This window comes from Anopheles coluzzii, chromosome 3 (genome assembly GCF_943734685.1).
Source record: "Anopheles coluzzii chromosome 3, AcolN3, whole genome shotgun sequence".
In the NCBI taxonomy this organism is placed as follows: domain Eukaryota; kingdom Metazoa; phylum Arthropoda; class Insecta; order Diptera; family Culicidae; genus Anopheles; species Anopheles coluzzii.
The window spans coordinates 79,912,627-79,932,733 of record NC_064671.1 but is presented as its reverse complement, the minus strand read 5'-3'; the positions used below and the strand labels follow the sequence as shown (position 1 = coordinate 79,932,733).

Sequence of the window (20,107 nt, the reverse complement as noted above, 5' to 3'; positions counted from 1 at the left end):
AAAGATAGCATGAAGATTTTTTGTTGGGAAGCGTGATTTTGCGGAATTTTTCGCTATTTTTTTCACATAGTTTTGAAGTCCGTTATATTTTTATTAAAAGTGCCGTTAAACTGATTGGGAATATATTTGAGAATGAAAAGGGACATTCATATGAATTTAGACTACAATTGGACTTGATTTGAATCTGTTTTAGACTAGAATACTGCTACTGAACTAACTGACTAGAATACTGCTGCTAGAAGGGAAAACTCCTATCCTAAATAAAGTTACAGTTTAATATCATTAGAAACTTGAAATAATCTATATATTCCAACATTGAAACTTCATCTATTAAGATTAAAATCAAACTATAAATCCAAAACCATATCATATAGCTGTATGATATCAAAGCCCCCAAAATCAGCTTTACCAGGAGCAATGCTTCAATTCACAAATTGAAATCTTCTTGAAACGATTTAAATGTTCTGGCATGTGGTTAAATTCTCGTCTTTAACAATATCATATATCTGAAACTGAACTTACCTTCCAACTTAAAACTCCAACTCCGAGATGGATCCCAGAAATCGTCAATAGTTCAACACTGTTCCTGCTGATCAGATTCCGATCGTAGCGATAAACGTAATTTCGTGTACTATTACACTTCCGACAAGTAACAGCAATAAATACGATATCTTACACGATCTTAACACAAACACACACACACACTGGTCGCACAATACGAATATTTTAATCGATTGTATTCAATCGAAACAAACACTTTACATTCACTCACCTACAAGTGCTACAACACCTTCACCAACGATCAAATATACACCTCTACCTTTCTTACACTTTCTTTCTCATACACACACACGCACACACAAAAACACTTTTCAAGGGTGTCCCGGATGTCCGGCGTTCCGGCGGTGGGCACCGATGCACACGGGAAGGAAATATTCTTCACCTTTGCTTCGCACCAAATTTCACCCTTTACTACTGCTGCCACTGAAGGTTTCTTTTCCGTTCTGCCGCGTTCTTTAGCTCGTTTTTGCCTTTCTACCTTTACGCAATAACGCTGTTTTCGTGTTTTATCCGTTTCTCTTTTCTCTCGTTTCGTTTTCTACTGGTTCTGCTGGTTAAATGCTTCTTTTTCACCGGCCGTTCTTTATCGCCTTTATTTATTGACCGTGGTTTTCTCTTCTGTCTTGCAGGGTGATTTCGTGATTTATGGATCGGATTCCCGTTTTCACACGGCTCGCACCCTCACAGGCTGCCCTACGGTACGGTACGCAGCAGCGAAATCTCCAGAGCCTTTTCTTATTTCTCGATCGATGTCTTCGCCGTGTCACTATGGGCAGTGGCCGCTCGAATGCAACGCCTCCAGTAGTGCTCCCACGGTGTGCTCCAGGTCATCGAAGACTATCATCCTCAGCTCGCCGCCCCAAAAACACTGCCTCGAAGCTACGGGAGGTCAGTTGAGAACGTACAGCCCGACGACAACGACACTTTTTGCAACACACTTGAGGCGTCGAAACCCCGATCGCAACCTGTCACTGAGCACTGAGTGTCAAACGTCGTGCGCGCTCTGCAAGAAGCGTCCAGAGATTTAGATGGTCGTGTATCAATCGATGGGAATTCAGTAGCGATGAAAACCAACTTTTAATTAGCCTTATCAGCTACAGTTACTTGGCTGCAGCTGCTACTGCTGCAAGCATCACGCACTGCCACAGCATCCAAGCACGACCTTTAGAATCTTTCGCATGGGCCTTTCAAGACGATCTGAAAACGGGGAGAACAAGAAGAAAGAAGCGTGTAAGCGTATGTAACCGAGCAAAGCGATTTACGATTCATCCCGCAATGATGGAAGACACGAGACGGCGGCCGGCAGTACCAGTTACAGTTAGGTCGTCCGATAATGGAATAAATCATCCGTAACGTAAAATGGAAAACCAAAACTTGAATCCGGCTCGCTGTGTACAAGGTAAAGTGGAGTGCTTCGTGTACAGACACAAACACACACACACATAAACGCCGAGAAAAACCGGCTCCTCCAATGTTCGATTCCTGCTGCATCTAATCAACGGTGGAGTGGGCCACATGCTCGGCGAGCTTAGGATCGAAGTACGCCCATTTGGTAAAATGCTCACGGTTCAGTGACTTTCCGCTGAGTCCAGCCCGATGGTGATGGCAACACATCTCTCAATGTACGTGGATGTGAGCGGTGGAACGCGCCGGCAAGAGATGGTGTACAGCTGGAGTACATTAAAACCGTCGCGTGACAGTGAGTTGATTCATGTTTGATTAATGTACACATCATACTGCGCGATGTTACGTTTGTCCAGTTCGGTTCGGAGGTTTCACAGTCGTCTCGCTCGCAGCCAGCGAAACCAATCGAGCAAGACAGTGAAAGCATCTTTTGAAGTTTTGAGCTGGGTAAACATATGAAAGGATGGTGCTGCTGGGAAGAGCAAACATTTTGATTGTGTCCCAAGAAATTCTGAGTCAACGTCAATGCATCCCAATGGAAACATACCTTCAACTATGCCGAAGCTTGTGCAAATTAGGTCACCCTAAAACACGAATTCCTTGTTTTTCATCCCCACCCGAAAAGCCCAGAAACCCTTCTACCATGTGGCTTTAGTATAATTGCTCCCCACATCCTTAATACCTCACCACTTTCTTACGCTTTGAAAATTATCCGACCCAAATACACGGAACGATAGGAGAAACAAAAAAGCAACCCATTTTACAACGACCATAAATTGGGAGATGGGCTCCGTTTCACGATGCGTGCTTTTTGCTCACCTCCTCTTAGTCCGCTTTAAAATTAATCCAAGTCGCCTAGTTTCGTACATCCGCCTTAGTTAGGGCGAGCTGGCAGCAAACTTTCATCCCTGGACCTTTCGGTTTTTTTTTTAATGGGAAAAACATTTTAAAAGCCAAAGTTGGGTGAAGTTTGATTTATAATTATTATCGACAAGCCAGTGCCATGGCGCAGGGGTGGGTTAGTGCTTTATGACCTTCCGCGAAATGGGTTCGAGTAAGAGACGTAGTGTTAGGTGTCGGTGTTGCTGACACGCTAATATCGGGTCACATTTTTCAACGGTTGTGTGTAGAGTATTAGCAGGAGAGAAAGAGAGAGAGAGAGTGCTAAAAATATATATCGCAAAATTTATTACCCCATCACAAGGGTTTATGGAGATTAAGACAGTTCGGGCAGGAAAAAGTAAGGTTATAAAAATATAAAAAGGATTCTTTTTTATGTGACTTTGCAATTTGCACGACGATGGACCAATTTGTGAAAGTTAATATAAAGAAAAGAGAGCAAACAATCATAGCCCTCTCAAATAGTTTCGGTATACTGTACTGTACTTGAGAAGTTACAGGCTGACAGTAAAAATCAATTAATTTTATGTGTCAGTAAAACCCCTTACCGGATCTTACATCGGCACGTTTTTTTGAAGGAAAAAAAAACAAAATAAACCTTAACTTAACGCATCAAGGATACATATCGCATGATCAAAAACCAAGGTTATGTGATCAAGAGATGGTATTCGTCCCCAAGATCCTAGAGATGTTCATCGGTGACTCAGTTGTGGACGACTTTGATGTTTGGCTTATGTAGTACGCGTGAGGTTGTTAAGAGTATCTCAGGAACTTCGATCTCTTCGTAGATGTATATACAATTGGCCATTCCAAGACTTTGGAATGGAATTAGAAATGAATTTAATCACGATCACTGTTTTCAAAGACCTTAAGAGGTGATCAAATGCTAGTCTGGCCTCAATTTAACAAGACACAATAAATAAGGACGTCAATGACGCAGAAGCGGAGTCCTCGTTGGCTATTATGACAACCACATGATTAGTTTGCAGTCTGCTACTATTTAACCAAAATCGATCAAAGGATCAATCAAGAAGATCAAACATCTCATGGGATTGTTTTTGGATATTGATAAATGATGCTTAACAAGCATTGGAGTGGTTGAGAACATTGAATAAACTTGACTCAAAAATTGGCCCGGAAATGTATCTGCATACTGTTGAGGTAATTAAAGTCTATAATGCTTTATAATCTCTGTTACATCAATTTATGCCAACAAATACATTCCCAAATAATCCTTTTTAGACTCGTCGCAAATTCCTTAACAAAAATCTCGTTACTGAAAAACCTTCACGCGATAAACAATCACCAACACAATGACAAAACAATTATCAAACTCCTTCCTTCACCCGCGTTTCTAGTGGTTCGACCAAACTCTCACTTTTAATGCGATAATGCGAGAATGTGAGCATCACCCAGGGCTATAATTTCCTCATTCCCAGCTAGTAAACTCATTTCCTCGCAACCGGTCCCACCGGAGCCGGTACACACATCGCCCCTGTTTATGATTATGCACCGAACGCATTTGGGACACAGAGCACACAATTGATGCAATTACTGAACCGAACATATTCATTCCATCTCGTGAAGCTCTTGTTGTCGCTCCACGTACCAAGACTTTCGTACGGACCCAGCCAGGTTGGCCCCGGGGAAGCTTTAGACACTGCACTACCGAAAGCAAAACCCCTTTTATCGGGGGAGTTACGAGATATTGGGGACCGGACCTGTACTTAGCACCTCCCGGTACCACACAACAACTCCACCAGGCCCACAATGAAAAACACACGAACGAGTTCCGGCACACGCAAACGATTGCGTGTTGCAAAAACTGCATGCCGGGCCTTTTCCTGCTCGCCTCGGAATATTGTCGCGTCATTCCGGTGTCCAGAGGGGAGGGAGCGTGAGGGCGACCTTTTGTGTAAAGCGAACGGTTATGAAACACCGGCGACGCTCGCTCTCTGTGCACTGTGCGGGACGACAGTGGACATTCGGTCCAAGTCCGGTATGAGATTGTGCTGCCACTACATTTACCGACACACAGCTGGGGTGAGTGAAGATGAGAAATTCCAGCAACATGGAAACCTTCGCCCCATTTCGCCACGAGATTAGTTTGGCCCAATGTGCACGTTTATTTGCATAGCAAACCCCCCGCAGAGAGCAGCAATAACGATTCCAAAAATGATCCACAGATCAATAAACCGACACGGGGAAACCGCCGAGACCCACGTGTGTTCGCCGTTATGGGAAGCTTCACACTCCAAACATCCCGAGGTTTCTCCCGGTCATTGAGCTAATCGGTCATAAATTATGGGAAGTAAACGACACCTCACAACCCACAATATCCCAGCTGTGTCATAAAACCCTGAAATGTCTCTATGTTCCGATGTTCCAGATGATATTGGTCCGTGGCGGCGTGGTGTGGATTTTTTTATTTTGTATATCTCTCACTCTCACTATCTGCATATCAAACGCTTCGGTATATCTTCACCACCCCGTCTCTGCCAACCGAAAACCGGTTCCAGCTGAAAGTGAGAATTGAAAGTGAAAACTGCGCGCATAATGATTGTACGCGGACTTCAAACCCTGCCCCGGACGGGCACCAGCTACGACCAACCACCTACTCTCTCGCCGACCGTATGGACATGGTTTTGGAGAGGGCCCTCTCCTGCTATCGAGCGCAAAATACGGTCAAATTTGCCGTCGTCCGGTTCTGAAACGAAACACGTAAAATTAAGCCATTGCGGAGAAGGGGGGGGGAGGGGAGAAGGTCGGGCACACTTACGGCTAATCCGAGGCCACCGACAAAAGGGATTTTGTTGGGTGAAGGAATTGGAACGTTACCGAGGTGAGTTAAGTGTGGGGTGTCCCAAAACGGGCAAAATGCATATTCAGCCTAGGTTTGTTTTGCATTGCAAAGCTTAATGGCAGTGTTGACTTTGGGATTTGTTATTCAAAATTGTGCGAGAAACCATTTCAACCAGAAACTTGTTTGAAAAATTGTGACACTATTTTGATTACCATTTGAAAGCTGAGCTATTTTTAGTACCGCCGCAGCAGCTCTATTGGTAAACATGAAGTGAAAATTTGAAATATTTATTGGAAACTGGACACCGAAGCTACCGAAAACTCCAATCCAACGACTCCACCTCTTCATTCTGTATTTTTAGATTGCCTCACGCAGAAAACGAAAGCAATTATCTGATTAATCCACGGTGCGCTTCAATGCCGTTCCTTAGCCTCTAATTAAACGTTGCTTCATTTAGTTACAGTCACCACCTCCTCTAGCACAGGCACAGCTCAAAAAGGATTCATTACACCATCATCCCCCAAGAGTTTGTGCGTGTCCAGAGGCTGGCTTCTCTTGAGGCTTAATGTTTTTAAAAGGCTTTTACTTTTCGTAAATGCCGCTAGACACAATCTTCGTCCGAACCCCGGCGGGCGAAACGGGCAGTGAAATGAAATTAATAAATTTTCAATTTTCATTTTCCCCAAACCTTCTCGCTGCTTGCTGCCTGTATTGCTTTTAAGGCATACGATGAGATATACATCATCAACCGAATCTTTCACAGCCAGTCGGTATACCTATCCCCTTCCGTCACGTCGGTGGATAATGATCTTCACTTTCATTAGAGCGTTGTGCGAGCAATCTGTGCCAAGGCATCGCGCCAGAGCCAAAGTCTTTACATCATCGCACCGAGCTTGATGATCTGGCGGAGAAGCGCGAAAGACAATGCACCCTGATTAAGCTTCTGGTGGACGGGAAGGGGAGAAAAATAGAATCTGACCCTTGATAAGGCGCACACGAGAGATGAAAGTGGTAGTGGCGAGCTGTCATGCAGTAGAAGGGAGATGGAACCCAGTCCGCGCTTAGATTTAAGTGCTGAATTCCAACCAAGATACTGAACCTCAATCCAGCAGTTCAATGGTGCGGCCTCAATAACACGGAAGAGATCTTGTTGCGATATTGCGTTCAAACCTATGCAGATTCCGTTTGGCAGCCAGCAGAGCAAATGGTTTCAGCTCTTCCGCAAGTCACCGCAAAAACCTTGAAATGCCTTCAATTTCTGCCCAAGGTCTGGTCCAAAACCACAACCGGGCGATCGGTTCCATTTACAATAAGAAATATAAACATGGAATCGGAATTAGAATACAAACAGCAGGTTGTATTTACATCAAGGAAGTAATCTGGAGTTCCTGGGCAGCGTTCCCCAGCGAACATCTTGAGCACTACGCAAGCCACTCCCCGGTAGTCACTCGGCAAGTTCCAAACACAATCAACGAAATACAGCCCACAAATTAATGCTGTGCATGGTTATAAATCACGTGCAAAACTATTCCAAACATTCGGGGCTGGGCTGGCTTCTCACCGTTTGACGAATGATCGTGTTTTTTTTCCCCTATTTTCTTGATATTCTTCTGTAGATGATGATGCTGCACTGCACTCAACATGCCAACCGTTTGATGAAGATGATCGTCGCGTTTTTCTTCTGGGCGAGCCGCACTAAAATGTGACTAATTAGATACAGTAATTGTGTTCGCTCGAAGGCGTTTTTAAAGAAGCTCTCTTCTGTTTGGAATCTTCCGCCTCTCGCATGGCTACCCAGCCGACACAGCGAGAATCCGTTGTAGCCGTTGAATGTCTAAGGCAAAGAAGAATAAAATAGAAGCCTATAGCTTAAGTCTCACCAATTATGCATGCATATCTTCCCACGGCGTTATCCACTACCCCCCGTGTTAGCCGCCGCTCGCCCAACAATGAGACAAGCAAATTGAAGAGCAATTCTGCATGGCAGAAACTGCTGTTAGTCCAAATTTTTAATGCCCAACAACTTTTTGTCTTTACCGGGGCGGAAGACAATTTTATGATTGTCTCCTGCTTGCCGGGCTTTATGCAAATGCGCCCGGGGAATTGACATTTGCTGGAGAGAATTAAACGGCCCGTTGTGGCTGAAGCTGCCGGCAGGTAACTTCGGATCGCATCAGAGGCTGAATAATGTGTTCTCGTCGTGCCGTGTGGTTCGCCTGAACGGGAAGGAAAGCTTACCTGTCCTGGACTTTGGCATCTCACGCAGAAGGACGGTTTAATGTCAAACGCCCGGTAATAAGTAGGCCTCGGACCGAAAATGTCTTCTTTTATGTTTGCGATTTGTTTAATGATCATCGGGATTTATTCGTTACGGTAAACAGTGCTTTGCCATTTTGATAACAGATTCACATTAGTCGTTTAGCCTTCCAAAACCCTTGCCCATCAGACACATACACACACACAAACACACATATCGATCATCATTCCATCAAATGTTGTGTTATTTGAATGTCACGTCTCCCAACACCTAATTAGCTGCAGCTGCATCAGGATGTATGTTATTAATGATCCCAAATGACCGACCGGCCTAACGGCGGCAGCAGCATCAAACAAACACGCTCTCAATCGGCCTCTGTTCTTCCATCCAGCTCCAGAAGCGGTAAACCACACAGCCATCAAACATTCCGCTGCCCCGAGTCTCCGGTGGGCTAAACTTCATTTGTAATTATCAATTTACACATGTTGTTGTCGGATGTTGTGTCTAGGGATGTGGTGCTCGGTGTGCGGAGCGGTCGGGTAAAATGCAGGGTAAACCGATAAGCCGATACAAGGGCTACCCACCACAATGCTACCTGCCCTTTTTGTTAATGGCACACACAGGAATAGACACGCGCGCGCTCACTCGCAACATCATCCGCAGGCCATCCGTCTGAATCATCACTCTCCCGCCAGGACAGCAGCCTGGACAGAAATAACAAATTACTGTCCCACGTTCCTATAATGGACCACTGTTCTCCCTGTTGTTTTGTACCTTATTTTTATCAATCAGTTTGGGCGTTAGTATACGTTTAAATACGTCACAATGGTAGAAAAACAACTCTGCAAAAAAAGCATTCAAAAATTGATGTCAACTTGACAACTTCTGGAAGCGTTCTCGATGCAATAAAACCGTCCAAATAGTCCAAACAAACAAAGCACCACACTGTTCCCTCGCGCTTGGTGGCAAAACAGGCTAGAATATTCATTCAGCAGCTTCTAAAACACACACGCTAAGTGGTGGTGTTCATATCAAAAGCCACAAAGGTTTCTTTATGCCCGATTAGCGCAAACCACTTGCTGAGAAATTATCGCTTTCTGGTGGGCGTGAGTGTGGTGTTCAGGACGTCAGTAGGACTTGACGTTTTCCTCCATCTTGAAGCTAGCAATTGTAGATACCGAGGAGTTCTACAGAAGGTGTCGGGTGACGTCCAACCACTTCTTGATAGTGTCCAACTTTGTTGGAAGCTAAAGCGAGTGTTCAAATAGAAGATATTTGCAAATTGTTAAGCTTATGTCACGGTCACGGGTTGGCTGTAATTGGCATTTGCCATTTTCTCCCGATTATCTTTCACACTTCCTTTATCCATTGGTTGATATCAAGGCTGAATAGACTGAATAGTCGCACACCTTGGCATAGGCATACGATCGATTGATTTGATCGATTTTCACCTTGCTCCGGTACAATCAATCAAGCGAAACGAGGACGTATAGCTCAGCTAGCAATCCGTGAGAGAGCTGAGATATATAATAATCTATCATTTTCTTGTAAAATTTATTAGCAATCATCGCATCCAACAAGATGATAATGGATCACTGAGAGTTCATACAAAAAAAAAAAAACCATTTCCCTTCACCTTGAAATCGGATGACCTCAAAGGTAGATCCCCCACGGTCTCTAATGGGGACTCATCGTTCAGTAACCAGATTACCCATGATCGTTGACCGGATCTGTGCACCGAACCGAACTATCCATGTATCGTGACATGGGCCATTCCACCAGTAGTAGCCTACCGTTCACAAACCACCATCTTACCACCGAACCGATGATCCGGTCCGGCCGGAAATTCTTCACAAATCACCAGCACCAGCTTCTAGCAAAGAGGTGCAAAGTTTCATAACAAATGACTCAGCCTGCAATGCCCGGTTCGATTCGGTTCAAGGAAGGAAAGGTTGGGACGGGACTGGAGCAGATCGAAGGAACGAATAAAACCGAGGCATCTGCGGGAATTTCGAACCCAAGGGATCGGTTGCTGAACAGAGGTATTATAGCAGCAACCGGTACCTATAATTATCTCGCAATGCTCGAATCCGGGAAGAGAGCCAACCACCATCCGAAGTCTTTCATTTCTCTTCCGTTTCAAGGCTCCTCGGATGCATCATATACCGGCGTAATGATAACGTCACGATCACCACTGATATGCTGACGCATGCCGGGTACGAAGTGTGCGAGCCCCGAGTGGAGTCGAATCAATTTGGCTGTGTATAAAATAGGTTAACAGCTTCAATTTCCTAGCCACCTAATCGGGCAATCGTACCGCAACACTCTTGATGGTACGGGGGAGGCATACGGATAGGATGGATTGAAAGATCTTGTACACCGCTATTTAGAAAGCGATACGGCGACTGTTATGCAAAATATGAGCTGAAAAGCAGAACGAGATGCTGTCGCATCTATTTCATTGCGCTAGAGATTACCAAGGAAGTCCGAGAAGAAGCGGGAATAGCTGAACGGTGTTTGGGAGTGGTGCAACATTTGTTCCAATTACTGCGCATTATCCAGTGGAAAAGGATTATCGGTGCGGTAATGCGCTCCAGACCGTAACAATCAGTCATAGAGCCGGGCAGCGTTAATGGGGCTCTTTCGTGGAAAAATTAAACATGCAAATGAGAGGTTTCAAAGTTACGAAAAAAATTGGGCCTACGGTGTGAGCGGGAGATGTTGCCTTAACGCTCCGATGGATTGATGATGGTAGTGCCACAGATTGAAAAGAGGAAAATTATGATGATTAATTACTTGAAACAGCTACATTTCGTATTTCTAAGGAAAGATAATAGAAGTATTGATTACAATTTGTAAAAAGATATCATCTGTGAAAGCTTCTGCTGCAGTCCAGCAAGCAAATACTATTTTATTCATTTTCATTTCTAGAAGTTCAATTTGATTGAATTAGATCAAGAGAGCAAAACATGACTGAAGTCTCAACATGCTGGATGCTCCAATAGTGTAGACTTGGAGCATGGGTCCAGTTGGCACTAACATATTGGAGGAATCATTCGATATAGACGAATAACTCTAATGCACTGTCCAGATGCTCCTCAAGGAACTTGTCACAAATAGATACATCAATAACTTTTCATCAAACTCACAACACTTCTCAGCTCACTATATCGCTCCACTCAGACACCAACCACCGTGACGAGATCACGATTTAGTAGGAAGCTAAATTGATGTGCGCGAATTGAAATGCGTGACTTTGGAGCCATTTGGCAGCCTGGGGGTCGCCACAGAATTATCTTCTCTTTCCTCGCCAACAGCTAGGCCACTTTTCTCCCTGGCCAACGGCAGATGCTAACAAGATTAAATCTTTGTGGTGAGGTCCACAAAGTCTTCGGCAGAGGAGCTGTTCCACTGTGGCCCGGTGAAGTTTTGCACGTGATCAGCAGCAGAAAAAAGGGAATAAAAACAATACCGACATCATACACACACCCGACTCATTTCTGCACCTTGTTTCCTCTCTGCACGGCCAGGCTCTCACTTTCCCTTCCATTGAGGAGCTCGGGGAAGCGTGTAGAGAAAGCGTCCGGTTTTGGATTGTGTATTTTCTTCTTTTTTTTATTCGATACAAGTAGCCAACCCTGACGCCTTCTTTCACTTTCAAACACGTAAAATTCTCGCTTTCGTGCGAGATTTAATCGATGCTCACCAGCCACCCCAGGTCGGGGACACCTTCCAGTGTGTATTTTCCGGTCCCCTGTGCACCGCGACAGGTGGTGAGTCCGCGTCCCGTTGGCTTCTCGGCATAGGGATCTCGACTTTGGGTTCAGCTATCTGTGTGTGTGTGTATCTGCGTCTTTTTTTTGTACCTTTCGTTAGTTTGTTTGTATGCCACAGCCCGCTCGAGGGCTCGACTGACCTCATAATCGAATAGTAGGGAGCGGGCGTCCGCCGTTCATCGCTCACGCTGTGAGCAAAGGGAGCGAGAGTTCCACAGCCACACGTCAGGGTGATTGACTAGCCTGGGCATTGGATGCGGGAGTACAGGTAACAGGCCAGCAGTGAGACATAAGCCTGGGAAGGAAGTGAAAACGTTCAAGACCAGCGGACCGAGTAACCACGCCAAGAGCCTACCACGGTCAAGTGCAGCGTGCGCTGTGTACGTGGCCCACGGGGAGGGGATTCGCGCGCGAGCCCTTCCAGCTGGGAACATCGGGAGAGGTGGCTTTGCCCTCCGATGCGAGGCTTTTGATGTGTTTCGTTTGTAAATCACTTTTCTTTTGAGCCTTTCGCATGCGTTTGGCGATCTCCATGCGTGCTAATGGGAAGTTCTAGCGGACATTAAAAAAGGGTCTGCACTTAAATTCTATGTGGCTGCGGACTCCCCCACATGAATGAGAGAAACGCAATAAAGAGAAGGGTTAATGATTAAATAATTATGGTAGAATGCGTTCACTAATAGTAGCAATATTAGCGAATAGCAGCTTAACCGCAATGTAATTTAAAGAAGTATTAATGAATAATGTAACAAAAAAAAAACAAGAGGAACAATTTAAATGGAATTAAAACATTAATGAAAAATGTCAAAAGGAGCGACAAATATGTTGAAAAATGAAATAAAAGAAATTAAAATGGTTCATAAATAAATAAACTGTAGTTAAAAATTAGTATAACTCATTGATAGTACAGCAAACTTGCCGTACAAACAATAAGACATCAAAACAAGAGAAATTTCTACTCATAATCAAGATGCATCGCGTCATCTTCGTCCTATTAAAAACAACACAGCGCAACTTTGAAACAAGATTTTATCGCTTCACATCGAACCGCAGTAATTTGCCCGGCGCTACGCAAAAACGGCGCCAACTACGCCTCATGAATTAAATATTGCAACAAAATAAACAGATTGACGTCTCCGTACACTCGAATTTTCCTTCCACCTTGGGCAGCCTGGACGACGGCGTTTTATTAGTTTCGCTGTTAACACGCACGTACCGCGTACCGTGGTGCTGTGGTTCTTGTAATTAATTCCACACATCCCACACGCTGCTGGTCCCACGTTTTGGCCCATGAACTGCACCAGCACGGGAACATGACCTCTAGGTTTGAGGAAAGCAAAAAAAAAAAATAGCAAGAAAAGCAAAACAACAACTCCCAATGCCCTAAAACGCAGCACAGCATCATCACCCGTCCGTTCTCTCAAGCAGCACCATTAAACTTTTCTGACCAACGAACCAAACAAAATGCCTCAACCGCTTTCCACGGACTTTTTTTCTTCTCGTATCCTTTCGCTTTCGTCCTACTGGCGCTGGCCTGGCGCGGGGTCTGAAATGGACATTTTATCACTTTCGCACGACCGCAAACCGATGTGGGGAGGGTCTGTTTACAACATTCTGGCACCGGGCGGGATAGATTCGCGGGCGGGTGGGCGCTGCGTTAAGGAAACATTCTTCGCGGTTCATAAAATTTAACCTTTCGCCAAATGGGGTGATGCGACCGGACAAAAACACGCACGCACGCAAGAGTTGAGATTGCCGGTAAGGGAGGTTAGTTTGAATGCGTCGGTTTCAGAGCGAAAACAAAAACATCTTTAAGTAAATAAATAATTGGCAAATTTCAAGTGTAACTAAATATCAATGTTGGGAAAGGACGATGAAAGCAATGATTGAAATTATTAAACAAAACGAACATAAGAGACAGATACGATGTGTACGTTACACTGAGGAATTATGTGTATGTTAGGCAGCGAAGAAAACAATTCAAATAAGAATATTTAAAATAATCTTCAAATAGCATTTTTAAAACATGGTGTTAAAAAAGAAGCTCTCAATAAGTTTTTTTCCTTAATAAGTAATCTACTGAACTCAAAATAATAAAGATAAACCTAAAACAATGTTCATTAATGGAGCCCTTTCCGTTTTAAGCTCGTAGGCTGAAATCTCAGCCTGTCAGCTGTTTGCATTGTATAGCAGTTTTCGAGCAGTGCATCTATAGCATCTAAGTAAGTATAATATACAGGTGAGCTTATCCCAAGGTGTATCAATTCAGAAGGTCTGACTTTTATCGCTTCTGTTTCTGAATGCAGATTTTAAGAATTGTTTTGTGAATTCTTCCAGCCTCCAGAAAGCTTTTTTGAGCAAAAGTTTTCACCCGTTCTGTCAAAAAGTGACGTTCAAAATTGGTTATAAAAAACATGCTATGAGACTACCTGTACTACATACACATTGATTCTAATTATATCATCTGATCTCTTTAGTGCACTTGGGATAAATGTAAACACCACCTTGTTTTGCCATTTTTTCGAGCAGGTACTCGAATCTAATTCTAGCTTTGAGGCTAGAATAATCTGGACTGAAAATTGCAGGCTAGTTTTGTGTGTGATTTTGTATGGAGTGTTTACATGATTTCAGCCTCCAACTGTCAAACTCCATACTAAAAGCTGATTAGAATCGTGAAGGGCCCCAATATCAGAAGTAATAGGTGTAAAAATGTAAGCCAATGTGAAGTGAGAAAATGAATTATTTTACGTGTAAATGGTAAAAATGGCAAAAAAAAAACATTTATTTACGAGATGCCGTTATTTTTTTAATTTAACATGAATAACTTAATCATTTGTTTAAATAATTAATGGTGTGTTGTAGGCTATCGGCCTACCAAGAAAACCATTTTGGCAGTATTTCCTGTAAAGGACGTTTTAATACGTGTAATGGTCTGTAAAATTAAATCCTAACGAATTTTTACAGAATTTAACACATTTAAACAAAAAATGAAGACTTTAAATGCCAAAATGTTATTTAAGAAACAAAACATGGACACATTTAGCAAACATACATAATATCTGCTTGTAACGGCCAAATCAGAGTCTGTAAATTGTAAGGATCGATAAAACTACACATATGTAACATTTCTTCATTTGAGGAGGAGGTCTAAGTCCACAAAATTGACCCATTACTGTGTTAAACGATTATGATGAGGGTGTAAAAATAGGCAAACGTACAACTGTGATAGCATTCCCTTTCATTTAACGGAATAATTCAAAAAAAAAAACAAGAGATGCATGTTTAATGTTTTGTGCGAGACATTCTTTCAGGAGTAAAAGTAAAGAAAAAAATGCTGTTGAGCTTAAGTTACGAAACCAAATTGAATTTATCTTTAGTTGAAAAATCTTTACCGTTCTTGCGGAAAGCGTTTTAAGCGTTGAGCCCATTCCCTCCCTTTCCCCTCAAATCACAAAGCTTCCAAACTTCTTAAAGCAATTGTTTGCACAAACTTTGAAAACACTTCACATTGTGTGTGTTTTTTTTCCTCAATTCAGCAAAAAAAAGCACCTCCCAGCACAGTGTCGAGGATGACCTGGCTCGCTGTGCTTAAGCTTATTATCCTCCTTAGCATCCATTCCCATTCCCATTCCCTTGGCCGCTCGCTTAAAGAACCAAAAACCGCCAGGCTTCGTTGCCCATTCTTAAGTGTACGCAAAACAGGGGAAAAGATTTGCTGTAAACATTTCCCCGGAACATTCGTGTAAACAAATGGTTCTTCGCGTCCCTCCTCCGGGTGGTAGAATGTGGCCGAACTGATAAGGGGAAGATAAAATGGAAGTGGAAAAAAACACACACACACACAATCGCCTGTCGCAAATTCTTTAAGACGACTTTCTATAGACTGTGGGATGAAAGATTTAGGACGTTTTGCAAGCCACAGTTTGGCCTTGGGTTTTGCTGTTGTTTGCAAAAGGATCGACCAAGCCAGCAAAAAATCATTAATTATCTTCATCATTTTCCCTTTTGCGAAAAGCTTTTCCCGCTTTGCCCGTAGAAAATAAATTTGCAAAAATTAGTACTCAAACAAAAAAAACAAAAAAATAGTTTAACAAATAGAACAAGCAACACCCCGTCGCCCGTCGAGCCTTTCATCGTCGTAAAACCGTCCTTTAAAAAGCCCTTTCCAGAAGGATCGTCTTACGAGCGAGTGAGTGCGAGAGGTAGAGGAAAGAAAGGTGAAAAGAGATACTTTCTTCCAAGAAATAAATCGCTTTTCCCTCTTCGCACCGAAAAGACAATTTTCTATATTAATGTCTTACCTTTCGCTCAGCTTTTATGTTTTTGTTTTTGTTTTTGGTTTTCGTTGGTGTGTGTGTGTTTGTGTCTTAATATTTGTCTGCCTGCTTTCCGCTTTCCAGCTCCAGTTGCTCACAAGCGGTGCCTGCTGCTCTCATTTATTCCACTCTGCTGCAGCGGCGTGTGTTGTAGTTGTTTTATTTGTTTTTTTTCTGCGCCCTTCCTTCGGTTTTGTTTTAAATATTTCGTGTGTGCTGCTCGCTTTTTGGGCGCTTGTTTTAGTTTTCGTTTTCTCGTAGTCTCTCTGCCTGCCGGGTTTTTTGTTTCTTTTTGCTTGGTTTTAGCTTTCTGGTGACCACGATCGATTGGAGACAATCTTTCGGCTTCGGCCGTTCGCGCTTTATCCCCCCCCAACTCAGTGTGTTTTTCTTCTGCGTTTTATTGCACCGATTTCATTCCCGTTCTTTTAAGTGCTTTTCACCATTCGAACCATTCGGTGCCTGTCGTGCACGATATGGGTTTCACAAGGGTTCGCAAATATGTTGGTTTCCTATCTTTTTTTCTTGTTCTCCTTTTCTTCTCTTACGTCTCCCATACGTCACACCTCGGTACCACTTGTTGCCGGATTGATGGATTGATTCGCAGCTGGAAGACGGTTTCGATCACTTCGTTGCAATCATTTGCAAACTGGCTCCCTATTGCACGGGCAGCAAGGGACTAATATTTGCCAAACCAAAATCAACACCTCGGTTTATGGAGCGCGATCACTCACACACACACACAGACACACACACACAACACCACACAAGGAAACTAAACCCGCGGGTGACGGCGATCGGTCGTCTTGAAGGGACGCGCAAAGATTCCACAATTCCACACAACAAAAAAAACCGCGCGCTGCTCAGTTTCTTAGTGGTTCAGCACCTGAAGTAGGTCACACATGATGCGCACACAAACACAAATCCATACACATGCACACATGCACACACACTCACAAACGATGTGATGTTTTGCGAATTAAATGCCACTTTTGTATGCAGATGATGTTGAATTAAAATTTTCCACACTTTCACAATGGGACACGGGTAAACAACACTGAATTTTCACAGGACACTCAGCTGTTTCACGCTTCTTTTTCTAACCTAAAGAAAGAGAGGGTTGCAAAAAAGACATTAATCTTAGTGATAACAATTAGTACACTTTGTTTTGCCCAAAATCACTTTCAACACCTCGCAGCAATTGCAAATCTGGACAGAAACTAGTATTAGAAAAGAAAAGGTATTAGAGCGTTTACTACCACCACTATTATGCACTGCAGTGCAGCCAGCACTACTGAGACAGATCGCTCTCGTGTCTGGTGGTAGTGTTTGTCTGTGTGTAGTGGAGAGATGTGCACTAACCTTTGCCTTACGCTGATAAGCCGGCAAAAGGGAATAGCGGTAGACTCTACCACTCTACATGTAAACTCACTAAGAGGAAGAAGAAGACGATCGTCTTGTAGCCTCCTTTTTCTGATGCAAAAACGAAAAAAAAACAATACAATCACTTATTAAAATTGTGCAGGACACAACACAGCGGCCAAAACCCCACAAACACACACAGAAAAAAACCGGCAGTGGACAAAATGGATGGCCAGTGGATGTTTTCGGTCGTACTGTTGCTCTGGCTAACACTCTGACCACAATGATCATTGAAAACACTCGTGCAACTATCTGGGCACTATTTCAAAACACAGAATTACGCTGCACACATCCACACACACACATACACACACAACACCATAGGCACGTACGCAACCTGCTACTGTGTGTGCGCTCTGTGCGTATTGTTTCTGTTTGGGTTTTCAGCGTTTTCGCTACACTTGCTCAGGCGGCGGCCGCTCTGTTGTTTTCCTTTGCGTTTTTTTGCACGGCGATGCACAACACATCACCGTCCGGCTACGTACGTGTGTTACAAACCGCGCGCTGGCCGCGACGACAACGACGACGACGAGAGAAAAGCAAACGGGCGTTCACGTTCCGCCGGCAGTTCGAATCCAACTTAACGAACGAGAAAAGCGTCCACCGCCGACAAGTTGCTGCTCTCTGCGATGCTCGCCCGGTGAAGGGTGTTGTACACGGTGGTAATGCGGAGTGGATACGATTGCACTCTCTTTCTCCGATCAATGTATATTTCTTTAAACACTGTTTTGTGGATGGAAGTGTTATTTTTAGTGAAATTTTTAGTATGAAAACCTCTGTGCAATAAATATTTAAACTTTTATTAGTTATTTAATATAATTTACTTCATTATGGCACACAAATTTTAAAACTCGCTACGAACAAAACGATAATAAATTGTGGCAGTGTTTGCTTTCGTGTACAGGGTACTTCATTGCATTCGTGTTGGCTGAGCTGGAGGGGAACGATGAGAGAGAGAATCGTTTCAATGGTGTACAGGCAGTGCCCAACATACGCTTTAAAATGCAGTTTGTTGGTATTAGCGTAACGGTGAGAAGGAAATGCATCGTTTAATGCTGTTAAAAGATACTTTTTAAACAAAAAAAAATTGACAATATTTTTGAAAAATTAATAAACATATTGAATGAAAAATAATACTTCAGTTTTTATACTAATCAATCTTTAAATCTGTACACATTAAAACACAAATTCCAAAAGTAAAAAATTGCATTAAATATCAATGCTCATAATAGGTAAAATTCAAACCGATAAACATCTTCAAATCAACCACTTTCTCAAATTCGACCGAAGCGCTTGCCAACAATAACGTAAAATGATGGTTTGCTAGGATGTTTTTAAAACATTTTGCAGGACGCTCATGACAATCGTTTTTCTTCGGTATTCCGATGGAAAAGTGGCTAAATAATTAGAAAAAAAAGTCTGAATATTACTTCTTAAAACTACATATAAAAAGTATAAATACCTTTTCCGAGGTTTTCGTTTTTTTTCTTAAATGTAAAAAGTATAAAAACCTTTAAATGCCTTATTAACAAACTAACGAACATTAAGCTTAATTTTAAATTGATTTTTTTTTTCATTTAAAAATGTATGTTAATAAACATTTAGATGATTAATAAGAGTTTTTAAGCTGTTTTACTAATTAATATAAGCACATAAAAAACTCCAAGTCACTCATTGGCTGTGACACTAGCATACGTATTGTTTATTCATTTCTTTTTTATAATTTTTAAATACTTTGAATCAACCATTCATAAAATTATAATAATTTTAAATCAAGTTCACAAGCATTATTATTTCATACCATTAATAAGAATAGCAAAAACTGTGTCTCAAAAATAATGTACTTTGACCAGCAAAACATATTGTGCAATGATCCATATGAACCCATAATTTGATTGACAACAAGGGTTTTTCTACGTTTTATGTAAAAATCAATTTTATTTTTTATTAAATATTCGCTTTCAATAATTTATTTCCAAAACTGATATTGTTTTTTCATCTCTTTGAAACTATTTAAAGGTCATCCCGCCAACATTTGTAGAAAAAGTAAATTAAAACTTGAACTATCATCAGTAATCTTGAAAGAAAAAATATTTGATGGCTCATTACCATCTAAATATTTTTTTTTACTTTCGAGGTGTTTCGAGTGATTGCTCCTTTTAAGCATCAGTTTAACCGCCAACATTAAATCATCGCTTCGTACAGATAATCAGTTCAAGTTCTCCTTGCATTGCACAATCGCCGGCACTAGACATGCACTAGTAACACTTCACCAGATCGTTCTGGTGGGTCAAGAATCATCTCCAGATCGAAATCTACCTTCCAATGAACCGACCAAACCACATCCTACTACCACTGGTGCACCCGTCAATTCGTGCGATTGTACTCGACGAAACAAGGCAAATCTTCCACCATCCACCATTGCGAACCGCCGAAGATGATCTGACCCCATTTCGGGTTAATTGAAAAATATTTGCCACCAGCCAACCTACCGCCAACACCACCGTGAGGGCGTAAAGAAAACGTTAAGGCCAATACCGGTAAGATCGCTACTGTTTGATTGCCCGATTCCGCTTGCAGCGTGGTTCTAATGGTAAATAATGCACACACAAAAAAGGCGAAAACTCTAACACCCCTGCTTGCTGCTAACCGATGCGGAAACGATTGC

At 42.6% G+C, this 20,107-nt stretch overlaps 1 protein-coding gene across 3 annotated transcripts in view; it reads right to left on the bottom strand.

Moving 5' to 3' along the window:
• The window catches only part of LOC120955180 (uncharacterized), an 80,978-nt gene extending 62,926 nt beyond the window's left edge, over positions 1–18,052 (bottom strand). Inside the window, exons 1-3 of one of the 3 annotated variants that reach the window (XM_040375772.2) lie at positions 17,925–18,052; positions 16,003–17,121; positions 523–1,758 (exon numbers count right to left, since the gene is read on the bottom strand). The gene's annotated coding sequence lies outside the window, so the exon portion shown is untranslated. Of the gene's footprint in view, positions 1–522; positions 1,759–16,002; positions 17,122–17,379; positions 17,860–17,924 lie in introns of those variants that run through there. The other 2 variants (XM_040375774.2, XM_040375773.2) reach the window with 2 other exon arrangements.
• Between the last annotated feature and the right edge of the window lie 2,055 nt (positions 18,053–20,107).